The sequence below is a fragment of the Elephas maximus genome, chromosome 1, assembly GCF_024166365.1.
Source record: "Elephas maximus indicus isolate mEleMax1 chromosome 1, mEleMax1 primary haplotype, whole genome shotgun sequence".
Taxonomy (NCBI): domain Eukaryota; kingdom Metazoa; phylum Chordata; class Mammalia; order Proboscidea; family Elephantidae; genus Elephas; species Elephas maximus.
The window spans coordinates 80,573,342-80,586,735 of record NC_064819.1 but is presented as its reverse complement, the minus strand read 5'-3'; the positions used below and the strand labels follow the sequence as shown (position 1 = coordinate 80,586,735).

Here is a 13,394-nt window from a genome sequence, read left to right as displayed (position 1 = left end):
TCTGTATAAGAAACATCAGGATGGAATCTACAAACTGAAACATCAAGCTATACTTATTTCACTGAAAATAATTGATCAACTTATCACTATTTCATTTCTTAATTCTTTACATGTTGTTTTAGAAAAATGTGATGGGTTGTCCTTTCTTGTGTTACTGTATTTTGAGATGCGACCTGCTAACAATAGATCAAACTGAGAAACAAGTTCAACTAAACCCTAAAAATTTCCATTTGGTGGGGACCCAAACACTTCATTTCTTCCTTGAAAAGATAGCCCATGTTCAGTGATTGTTATAATGACTGCAACAATGAGTTTCAAAATGGCTTTCCAATACTGATTTTCTTCATTAATTTGTTTCCAGTTCATGAATTAAGTGAAAATCATGTCTTTGGTTTAAATATGACAACATACAATCTCTGTGAATTGAACTGTTTTCATGTTTATCAATCATGCTCAAGTTGCTAAATCCATCTGTAGCAAATCCAGGGTTAAATGACTTAGAACTGAATAGTTTGCAAACAAAACAATATACAGAGGCTACTAATGCAGAATCTCTCTTATAATTTTCATCATTAGCTTTGCCCCCGAGAAGTATATTCTGACTACAGAACCTTGTTTATTTACCATCCTGAAATTTTCAACCTGAGTTTCAGATATTTCCCTGTGATGTTGATAATCACTTGGCCTTCTTTTGATCCAATAATTTACATCATTAGAAGAAAAACTATTCCACAAAGCAGGATCTATATTTCTGCTATTTATGGGCTCTGCAGATGTCACAATTTCATATTCTAAAATAGTTTCACTTTCTACACCATTATTAATTTTTTTGCTACAGCAAGGAATGGGTGCAGAATTTGGATCAAATTCTGTTATATTCATGTCACTATTAGTATTTTGAGCACTAGGGTACCAATACGACAATTGCACCTATTAAACTCGAGCGCTCAATGGTAGAAGTCTCTACTGATTTATTACGCTTTAAAAAGGAAGTTAATTTTGGAACTGTCTTTAGGAATTCACAAGCCTTTTTCTTTTTATCTTCTGCGAATTTTCATTTCTGCGCTCCACTTAGATTAAATTTAATTTTTAAGTTTGGTTGTACCATAGCAAATAAATTTGAATAATTGAAAATAAATAAAATTTACTTTCAAATTTGGATGTTAACACATATTTCACACTTAGGAAGTAGGAAACATTCACTTAGTACCTGTAATTTTGTTCTTCAGGACTGAGATAGTCAAAAGAAATAGTACTTACAAAGTAGTAAAAAATAATTTCATTCACATACAATGTTAGTTGGTGCACCCTTTGCATATCCCCTTGAGTGTTTGTTGTCTTCAAATAATACTTAAAAACTTGCACACTCACTTTCTGTACCTTGATGCTGCATCTTCACAGTTCATGGGACTACTTTTGGTACCCAACAGGGATGAGAATGATGACAAGAGCATAATACCAGTACAAGGGTATGGTCAATCTGAAGATGGTTTTGGTTCACTTTGTGCAGGACAAGATGCATCATGATTCACATCATTATAGTGCTGCTGGCACATTCGTATGTGACCTACAAAACAGAACTAGATATGAGTCTATACCCTACCTGCCTGAAATTAAAAGGAAAATATAATTGTTATTGTATATCAAATATTCATAAAACGGCATCAGTTTCATTTAGTGCCATGCCTCTTCACTTCCACCAAAGTGCTTGCTTTTCCTTGTTTCCTGTCTGCTTGGCATCTGTAGGTCTTCGCTTTGGAAACTGGTGCCCGTTTTGTTGATGCCTGAAGCACATGCTTGCCATGCCAATAGGGTAATCCTTTCCTGGTCCTGCGGGTATAAACCGAAGATAATAGCAGAGTTGCATTCTTTCTGAAGACTCTGGTGGAGAATTCATTTCTTGACTTTTATGGCTTCTAGAAGTCACAAACGTTCTTTGACTCATGGCTGCATTCACTCTGACCTCTGCTTCTGTTGTCTTATTTCCTTTTATGGCTCCGGCCCTCAAGTCATCCTCTTATAATGAACTTGGAATTATACTGGTTCCACCCAGGAAATCCAGATTAATTAACTTAATCAAATCTGCAAAGTCCCTTTTGCCATGTATGGTAACATGTGCACAGTTTTTGGATATTATGATATGGAAATCTTCGCTGAGGCATTATTACATCTACCGAAGTCTGCCCTCCGGTCTCCAAACATTCACATCTGTCCCACACGCAAAAACATTCATTTCATCTCAACAACCCCCCAAATCTCAACCCATTACACCATCAACTGAGAGTCCAAAGCTCATCAGCTCAAAAGTCCCAAAACTCCATTGAAATTCTCTAAATTAAGTATGGGCAAGGCTCTAGGTATAGTCCATCCTGAGATACGATTCCACTCTATCTGTGAATCTGTGAAATTCAAGAAACAAGTTATCTGCTTCCAAGAATACAATGGTGGGACAGGTATAAGATAACAGCCACAGACATTCCAATTAAAAAAAGGATGAAATTGAAAGAAAAGAAAGGAGTCATTGGTCCCAAGAACTGTCTAAATTTAGCCAGGAAAACAACATTAGCTTTCAAGGCCTGAAATTCATGTTCTGTGGTTTGAGAGTTCTGCCATTCGAGACATCCTCTTGGAGTCATCCTTCCATTTCATGAAGGGTAGCATGTGTTTACAGTTGAGCAGTTCTATCAGCCTGGTTCCTGTCTGAGGAATATTAGGAGTGTGAGACAGGGATTGAGGGGTACAGGATTTATTGAGAGAGTCATCTTCAGGATGGGAAAGGGAAAGTACCAAGCAATAATATGTTCTTAGGTAAAGTCTAGATTTGTCCTGACACATGTCTTTATGAGTTGAAATTGACTCGATGACAATGGGTTTCATTGTTTTTTTTTTTTTTTCTTTTATGTAAAAGGGGCGCTGGGATATAAATCTCAGAGCAGAGTTGTCCTTGAGTCAAGGGGTTTTGATTTCCCACTTCTCACCTCCTCCAGTCAGTCATGGCTGCTGTTGGGGATGGAGTGGTGGCAGCAAACCAAGGGCAATTCAGTGGAGAAGGTCATAGGGATAAACCAGTGGGGGCTGGGTGCAGTGGCTATAAAAAGTAAGTGGGAAAATAAAGAAGTTGGTACGGGTACTAAGATCACAAAAAAAAAAAAAAAAAGATCACAGACTACTGTAAAACAATTAGGCGAGTGGAAGATACTCTAGGTTTGTAATTTTACAACTAAAGTGTGAATGTCTCATATGTCATCTCTTAGTTTAGGGAAAAGAGCAGATTTTATTTACTTGCTAATATAAATCACCTATTTTGTTTTAATGCTTGGAGCTTTTATCAGTAGATTTTAGATAATACTCAGTGTTGTTCAAAGAATTGAGTACTTGACACAAAACAATTGTTCAAAAATAAGAATAATGAGAACAATGATAGAAGTGTGATTCCTAGGTGGCACATTTGGTTTGCACTGAACTGCTAGCCTAAAGTTGGACTTTCCAACCCCCACAGTGGTACCTCAGAAGATGGGCTAGGTGATCTGCTTCTGTACAGGGTATAGCCAAGAAAATCCTATGGAGCACTTCTACTCTGTAATACATGGAGTCACCATGAGTTGGAATCAACTCCTCAGCAACTAACATCAACAACAACAACAATGAACTTTAGTGATTCTTTATATATGTGCCAGATACCTTTCTAAAGTATTTTATGTATATTTACTCATCAAGCCCTCCCATCAATTCTGTTAGATAGGCTTGTTATTATTTCCATTTCAGATATTGGAAATTGAGTCCCAGGGAGCTAAAGCAATTTGTCAAAGTTCCCTTCGCTATTAAGAAGAGCAGTTAAGGGATGGATACAGGTGGTGTAACCTAGATCAACATGGTCCCACTCAAAATGAACAGAGGTGAGTTCTAGACATGGTTGTGGGACAATTTTCTAATTACAAGCAAGCCCAAGTTACAAAACTCCAACTTACATACGAATTGTAGTAATGAACCATCCTGTGTAAAGCCTATTATATTAAAAATCTGAGGTACATACAATGGTTCGAAAGAACAAACAGGCACAATTCCGCAAATTGCATCAAAATATATTATTATTACTGTATTATTATGTAAAAGATGTTTTAGTGTATCTGGAAGTGTTTAATGTGTTTTTTTTTACACATAAAAAGGAACCCTGCATACTATACTGTATACTAAGACAAACATTTGACTAAAGGATATTAGATATGAACCATACCTAACTGTTCCAATTTACATACAAATTTGTTTCTACCTTCCTTAATAAGACAATTCCAATGTACTAGCATGTCAAATTGTTACAAAAGTTTATAATGCTCACAGTAAGCTTAATGCTCACAGTAAGCTAAAAAATAGTTCCTAGACAGGCACCAGTCTGCAGACCACAATTTGAACAGCACTGATGGGATCACCATGAGTCAGAATCACCTTGACTGCACCTAACAGCAACAACAATGAAGACAGAAGATCTACTGGCGGTGGAGCCCTGCTGGTGCAGTGATTGAGAGGTCGGCTGCTATCCGAAAGGTTGGCTGTTCAAATCTATCGTCTTCTCCTTGGAAACTCTATGAGGCAGTTCTACTCTATCCCAGAGGGTCACTATAAGTCGGCATTTACTCAACGGCAATGGGCTTGGTTTTTTTTTTTTTTTTAAGGAAGAAGATATTCAAAGAAACCCTTCTTCCTCCTTTTCTCTGTTTAAATTCAGGCTAGATTCACATAGAGTGAAATGCATAAAACTTAATTATTCAGTTTCGTGGAATAATGTATACATATATACACCATGGAGCCAACTTTCAAACCAAGATAAGGAAATTTTCAGCTCCTAGGAGCTCCCTTCAATTCCAATCAATACCAATCCTCTGACCTCTACTAGCATAGATTGGTTTTTCCTGTGGTTTGAAATAGAAGAAATGAAATCATACAGTACGTGCTCATTTGAGTATGAATTCTTTCACTCAAATATTTTTTTATTAGATGCATCCATACTGTTTCTAGTAGCAGTATTTCTTGCTTACTGCTCTGTCGAATACCATTGTATGAATACCGGACATCAGATTCTTTTCATTCATTTTACTGCTGGTACACATTTTGAAATGGCTAATGCTGCTATGAACATTCTCGTCTTTCAGGAGGAATAAGCATGCATTTTTGGGGGGTCTAATTGCAGCTGCGGAATTTCTGGGTTGTAAGTTGATGCTTATTTTGTTTGTGGCAATATTTCCAAATAGTGTACCAATGTGAATGTACCAGTTGACAATCTCATCAGCAATATATGAAAGTTTCATTTCTGTGTCATCAGAGACACTTGGTATCATCATTTATTTTAACTAAAGCAATTTTGGTGAAAGATAGTGTTATTTCATTGTGTTTGTTAATTTTTAAGTATATTCTTTAGCGAACTCTATGTTTAGTCTTTGTTCTTTCTCATTGAGGTTCCTTCCTTTTTCTTAGTGTTTCCTAAGAGTTCTTCATCTATTTTACATAAGGGTCCTTCATCAGATATAAGTATTGAAATGTCTTCTCCTGGACTGTGGTTAGTCACCTCTTTTTAAGGAGAAGGGGGCTTGAAAAGCCTTGTAAGAAGAGAAAAAAAGAAAAAGTAGATATAGAGAGAAGTCGAAAAAACATCATACATCTTTCCTGGTGATTGTAGGAAAAAATGGGCAGGGCAATTTTCTAGGGCAGGAAACTTGGAGTAGGATAATGGGGTGGAATGTCCTAGAAGCAGAAAGTGTTTTTTTGGTCTGAAATCTCTTTACTTATTTCCTGATGTAGTTTAGAGGTTTAGAAATAGTGAGATTTGAAACAGTGGATTTTCTCTCTTGTCAACTATCAAATCTGCAAAAACTCCTTAGAAGTATGGCAAATATTTCAAGGAAGTTCTTCATGACGTTTCTGTCATGAGAGAGGTGTGGCTCAATAGGAGCGTCCTTTCCTTGAGAGGATTCAAAACCATGCACACTCATCTGCTTTTTACTATTCCCAACAGTTCTGTATTTATCTCCTTTTTAAAACACATTTTGCATACTCATAGATATTAAGCACATTATCCAATTTACTGCCTTGAAATGTTTCCCCGTTTATATGCCCTGCCTCTCCTCACCACTCAGGATGGCTGTGTCAACACAAGGAAGACAAGGAAAAGGAAGAAAATAGAGAAAACAGAATTGGCTTGTTCATGATTTCTTCTATTCAAAGCCAGAAGCCCGCCACCACATTAACCTGGTCTCTAATCCTCTGTTGCCTTTTCCAATGTCATTGAAGAGCAAGACAGAAAAAGAACTGAGAGAAGAGGGAAAGAAGAGGCTCCATCATTTCATTTAAAAATTCCCTTAGTTTTCTGAGCAGTGCTTGGAATGTGAAAGAGACAGAAATTACCAAGCAGAAAAGCTTCGTCCCTTTTACCTATTCCTCCCGTTTGTCACCTTCCTTGTCCTCTACCAACCAGTTCACAGTCCTCGAAAATTGGATCCCATTTTCAGGCATGGACGGCAATGGAGCCGTTATAATTTGGCTGAGTGTGTAATGTAGAATAAGTTAAGATATGATAATACTTTGAAGGAATGACTAAAACAATGCATTTTAAGATTGCCAAAATAGTTCAGTTGGCAAAGCGTTAGCCTGGAGGTCCAAAGTTCCTTGCTTCTATCCCGGGTTTCCACAACTTGGGTGAATTTCACATAGTTACTTTCTTAACAAAAATTTGCATTTCAAGGCTTTGGATTCTAGTGGAAATGAATAGTACAGCTATTCAACACAGAACTATTTAAAAAAAAAAAACTATTATCTCTCTAGGAGCCTTGGTCGTGCAGTGATTAAGCATTTGGCTACTAAGACATTTATTTACCCACCTGCATCTATTTTTCTCAAAGCAACACTCATATTACTCTTCTTCATATTCCTCTGCATTGCCTTGTACATTTTTCTTAGAGTCTTGGGAGGCAGAGGAGAAAGGAATTGAAGGAGAGAAAAACTGGAGACTGGTGAGAACGTTTCATAACGGTGGGCAAGCAAAGGTGCATGGATTTAATCTTCTGTGTCTCTATGCTTGCTTTTCTTTATGATGCAACTTCTCTACCATCTGTGAGCCATTCCTACTTCTTTTTATTTTATTTCTTCCCCTCCTTCTCTTAGGTCTCCTTTTCTCTCTTCCTCCTTCAGGTCTTCATGTCATGGATACCCTTTACTATTCACATCCAATGGAAATTGATAATTACCTTGATGACTATGTATACATTAAGACATACCATCCAGAGTATGACCTAAGATAGTTTTTGAATTGTGTCTGAAATCTGGAGAAAGCACTGTACAATGGAGCTGGGAACAAATAGGGACGTTTTGGAGTGAAGGAAAGTTTAAACTCTCTGAGGAGGAAAGACACGACAGAGAATGGGAAAAGACTATTGTTTATTTCTTCCAAATAACTTGGCACTTCCAAGAAACCAAGACTATGTGAAAACGGAGGGAATTTGTGATTACTTTACTTTAGGAATCTGTAGATTTCTCATGCCTCCTATCCTACCAATATACAAGGCAGAGTTAGGGATGGGTCACACAAAATCACCTTGAATTGTTTCGTGGATCACTTCACAGGGAAACTAGGGAAGGACTTTTAGGCAAAATACCTAATACTCATTTCAATGAGACAAGGGTCCCTGCAAGCTTTCTTTCCATTTGATGTAGCTTGGAAGTCACCAAAGTTTACCTCCCACTTCAGGCCACGCTCCTACGGAGTTTCAAGACCCACTACCTCATTGCACCTCTGTCTCAGTTGATTCTTCTACTTGTGGGTGGAGGATAAAGTTTTTAAAAGCTATGTTATGAATGGATTATAATAAATATTTTTCTGTCATTAAAGCAGGCATTCTGACAAAGGGAGCACCTGTTTGTGGTTCCAGACTTTTCTCCCTAGAGCAACACTGTATTATCTTTGGGACCAAAAGGTCCGAATGTACCAGCTTCTGGAAATCCCTCTCTTTATGCTGTCATCTGCACCCTTTAGAGCAGAGTTAAGTTTTTGGCTCATAATTCTCCACCCGAATGCATCATTGTTTTAAGTGACTTAGATGACAGTGCTCTGGAAGAAATATGCCACTTCTGATCATCTCACAGTCTCAGTGTTTTAATTCTAAGTAGTTGTTCTCAGAGGTTTCAGATGATATTTGGTTCCTTTTTTGAATGTTGTTAAGATTGCCTCCAACTGCAAATTTAAAAATTTAAAAAGAGAAACCTAATGTTCCCTTAGCAACACTTTCACTTACGTGCTAGTACAGTGACCTCACAGTATTGGCTGTGTGGTAATGGATAAGGTAATGGCTGCATGGTGTAAATGAATAAGGTTTCTGATTCCAGATCTAGAGGACTGAGGGTTCAAGTCCCTCCATGGCTGTTTATTTCTTACTGTTCAACAAGTAGAAGATTCTTGAATTGACTTCCAGTGACGAATTCCTGAGGTATTGCTGGGAGGGAGAATTAATATAGGTAAAGTTTCTTCTTTCACAAATCAGTAATTAACAATAAAGAGGCTTTGGACATCTAAAATGAACTGAGCCTCAGAAAGACAACGGAGCAAATCTGTGTACCCACTAATGATCATCATCTTGTCCTCTCAGTTTATTACCTCTTTGTACTAACATTTCAAGATTTTAATGGGTGTTTATTTCTTTTCTTCAAGATATTAGTGAATCTTACTCTAATTGTAAGGAACTTCGAATCACAAGTTGTCACTATGTTCCTTTCTCTTTACCCTCAAATGATATTGCAAATCTGACTTTCCACACTTGAAGTCTTACTCTTCAGATTCCCATTGAGAAAAGAGACTCTGTGAGTCGCAAAATGCAGTGTAAATGTTCCCAGAGCTGCTCCAGGACAAAGCTGGGCTCAGTAGCCTTTTGTGTATGAGATAGAAAGAAGTATGGGAAAACTGAAAGTGTCTACACCAGAAGAGAGTCATGACTCCTAGATCCTCAGACTAGAAGCCTGGTGCACTGAGCTCTTCAGAAGTTTGTTGGGTTCACTAAGAGTCTAATCAAACCAAAATTCTTCCTCACTGCTTGACCATTCTTTCTCATTCTTTCTCTTGAATATTAAGCCGAAACACTCTAAAATTGAGTTGCTGTCAATATAAGATACTTTAGCCCAAAACCATCAGAGAATTCTCCTTCTAAGCTCTGACATTGCTTCTTGGCACATGGGATTGGAACAATGTGGCCTCCCTGTTTCGCTTGCCAAAGACTCCAGTGTCAACAACTGCTCTTCCACGGACACTGAACCACAGGCACAGTTTTGAAAGTGCTAAGCAATGGAAAGCAGCGAGGTGCTCTCAGTCACGCAATTTTGGGAAAAATTAGTCATATCTGTTTGTGAGACATACTCTTTGAAAGCACTTACTTTAGTCTCTCTCTTATAGAGGGCCAGCAGAAATAATAGTAAAGATGGCAGCTTGGTCACTTTCTACCACCCTGATGGTCCCTATCCTATCTGTTCTTAGAGACCCTTTAACCCTATTCCTCTTCTCTCTGCTATCAACTGCTCTGCTGCTGTTTCACTCCTCAGCACAGTGTACTCCTTTCTCCTGCCATAAACTCCTCACTCTCTTATTCTCTCCCTTCCTCCCGCCCACCTCTGCTCTCATTCAAATTCCCAGACAGGTGTCTTTCTGATACAGTAGTAACTTAATCTATACATTCCAGGCACTGCCCCTTCCATCAAAGGACATTTGGATTATCGTACCAGGATTACTAGTCGCACCTTATCAGGAGTTTGCGGTTTCCCCCAGGTGTAGGGAAAGTTTATAAGGAGCGAATTTGTTTGTTGGTTGCGCCCAGACCATAAAGTGCTTCTCTTGTGCTTTAGACACTAAGGAAATAATTGGGTCTAAAAGATACACTTTAACGACAGGAGCATCCACCTTTCTTCTCTCTAAAAATCAGAGCTGCACCATAGCTGAGAGAAAACCTGGTTTCCAAACCCAGGTATTGGACCAAACCATTAGCAAGAGCTATGGCCCGTGGCTGTGGAGCCAATCCGACACCATAATATTCCCAATGAGCTGCTGGTGGATTGAAACTGCTGACTTTTATGGTTAGCAGCCGTAACTCCTAACCACTGCATCATCAGGGCTTCTGTTTTCGTCAAATACTGTGAATTAGCTAACCTCTCTACCCACATTTTTTTTTTTTTCTACCCACATAGTCTTATCTCCCCACCTGGATCTTCATTCCTTTGCAGCACTTACAGAACTGAATTTTGTATTTCCCTGCACTGTCTTTTGTGTCTCTCTGCAAGCTTCATAGGCACAGAAGGACTTTTCAAGGAGAAACTCAGAAGACAACAGAATGTTCAGTCCTGCGACTCTCTCTCTTGGTGGACTGAAGCTGACTGACACTCAGGCAGTTGGCTAAAACAGTCCTGGAAGAAGCCAGTGACTGTTGGAAGATCTCAGAGTCATTTGGTCTGGAATGCATTTTTTCCTTCTCCTGGCATAGCCACGAGGTAGGATCCAATCCAGGACCCTAAGAGTTGAACATAATGGATTTTCACTTGAAAACGTATGTTTTAAAAAGCCTGCAGACCATGTTAGGAGTCACTATTACGGTGTAGTCTCACAACTCTGCTTAAGTTTTTTTTTTTTTTCTCACAACTCTGCTTAACAGGGGATGTAGCTCAGTGTTAGAGTAAGTGCTTAGCATGTTCAAGGCCCGTGGTTCAAGCCCCAGCAAGTTTATGTATCCTTTGTTTCCTTACAGACCCCCAGGTAAATATTGGCAAATTTTTTCTCATATTTTCCCCATTTTTCTCTTTGTGAATACCTTCCCTTGTGTTTTTTTCCACTCGCAGAAATGAGGAATTGTTTGATAGTTAGTCACTTGGACCATGAGCCCTGATACTCTGTGTGCCTCCCAACCTGACTGCTTAAACACAACAAAGTCAGGAGGAACTGGATTAAAAGAAGGTGATGGCTCAGCATTTGCTGATCGTGAAGCAACAACATTCCACCATGTCATAGACAGCCTCTTCTCCTTTACTACAATATCTCATTATTATTAACAAGTAGGGAAGAAAAAGACAGATGGAGAGAGGGAGGGGGAAGTGACTATTGGACAAATTCCTTTCAAGTCTGTATTTCTGTCATGAGTGCCTGTGTCAATGGAGAGACTGCAGGTTCAGGAAAAAATTTTCCTTCTGACTTTCCTTTTTCTGTTTCTCCTGCACTTCCATGCTCACCAACATAATCTTGGTCAGGAAAAGGTCAGTCCAATCACCAGTCATGGAAATCAGTGATCCCAACAACAGACATCTGTGATCCCAGCTCTTCGTTAACAGTGAAGAAGTGTTTGGATGCTATCCAGAGGAAAGGCATTTCTCAGGAAACCTTAAGTCTTCCAGCATCCACAGTTTATAAAATTATCTCTAGAAAAGTCTTGTGCAAAAAGGCTGTATCTTTCTATGAAAAAAACACCCTTAGTCCATTTCCCTTAGGAGGGAAGGAACTTTCTGACATCCTGCATTGTAGAGTGCAGAGGAGAGATAGGAAACCAAGTTAATCTTTGTAACTCATATGTGGGTTGACTGACACAACAAATTTTGGCAAGAGGCTGAAGCTTTTATTCTTTTAGCCTCTGTGAGGAACAAGAGTGGGGTGTTACAAAAGGTTAATATGCTTGCAGTCCTTGCTTAGCCCCCAACATGCCTCCTTCATGCTTCTTTGTGGTTCTCAGAACCCTAGCTGCAGCTTCACAAGACAAAACCACTGCTCAATTTCCCAATGAGGGTTTTGGACTCTAGGGTTTGCTACAACAGTGACTGTCCTTGATACCGTATACTTACTGTTTTTCACTTAGGATCTGTTTTTCATTCCATTTGGCTCTAAGCTTCCCAAGCCAACTTTTTGGGCTCTCTTTGTATTCTTGCCTGAGAATTATCCGCTGTGGCTCTGATAGCCAGAAGTAGAGGATTTGCTGGACCCTGGCATGATGGTTATAAAATTCGTAATACCACGAAAACTGTGTGGAGAAGGAGAAACTAATTTGGAGTTGCAAGCTGAAGCTACTTGAATTCATGCTCACAATGGCACAGTGGTTAAGGAGATGGGCGGCACACCAAAATGTTGGTGGTTGCAAACCACCAGGGGCTCCACAAGAGAAATATGTGGCAGTTGCCTTCTGTAGATTTACAGACTTGGAAACCCTATGGGGTCACTATGAGTCAGAATCAACTTCATGGCAATGAGGTTTTTTTGGTTTTTATGCATGCCCCTGGCTGAGACTTCGAAGTTCTAGGGTTTAAATGCTCCCTATCCTTGAAAGGAGTGCTGGTGGTGTGCATAGTGAAAAGATTAGCTGTGAAGCAAAATGTAGGGAGTTGCAATCCATCAGCCACTCTGTAGAAATACTATGGGGCAGTTAGATTTTGGTTTTTCCTTGGGGAAGAAATCCCTAGGTGGAGTTAAATAGTTAACACTTGCTTGCTGCTAACTGAAAGATTGGAGGTTCCAGTCATCCAGAGGCACCTGGTAGTCTACTCCAACAAATTAGCCATTGAAAACCCTAGAAAGGACAGTTCTACTCTGACACACATGGGATTGCCATGAGTCAGAATCAATTTGATGACAACTGGTTTTTCCTGGGAAAACACCTCCACGTATGGATTCCCATTGCTTTATAGAGACTCCTTATCTCTTATCTTTTTTGCCTGCCACCTGAAAGTTTCTCTGAAACAATATCTGGGCTTCAAGCCAAATACAGTGAAGTTATGAAGCACAAGAGGAAAATGATGTCTGTCTGGAGAATCCGTGCTTGGCCAAATGGAAGATGAAAGTCAAAGCTGTATTTCAGTCCTTGGCAATGCTGCCCACTTGTCTGGAGTCAAAGACAAAAAAACCAGACCCATTGCCGTAGAGTTGATCTAGACTCTCATCGATCCTATAAGACAGAAGAAACTGCCCCATAGGGTTTTCAAGGTGCTGTTGGTGGATATTCATATTTTCATTAGCAAAAAAGACTCTGTCCCTAGAGTTCCAAATCTCACTCCCACGACCCAGTGGGGTAAGGAAGGAACGAAGATGGGATTTGAACCCATGTGTGCAATGCACAATGGATTAGCAGTCCATTGCCTTAACCACTTGGCCACCTCGTCAGGAATAATGGGAAAGAGATTCAAAGAGAAGGAAAGCTTATGCACTCAGTTTTGTTCTGAAACAATTTAGACATCTGCATATCTGGGGGTAGCCCAGAGGGAACCTCACTAGGGGGCTTTGTCGTTTAGTTGGTTTAAAAAAAAAAAAAAAAAACTATTCATAGAGCCCTTTCAAACCCCTCAACGCTTATCTGCCTTTCTGTCTCTTTAGTAATAGTACAAAATGGGAGCTTAATGTA

At 39.2% G+C, this 13,394-nt stretch overlaps 1 non-coding gene across 1 annotated transcript; it reads right to left on the bottom strand.

The window, feature by feature from the left end:
- Window positions 1-13,073: 13,073 nt before the first annotated feature.
- TRNAS-GCU (transfer RNA serine (anticodon GCU)) lies at window positions 13,074-13,155 on the bottom strand. Its single transcript has one exon. It is a non-coding gene; the product is annotated as a tRNA-Ser (tRNA).
- Window positions 13,156-13,394: the final 239 nt, after the last annotated feature.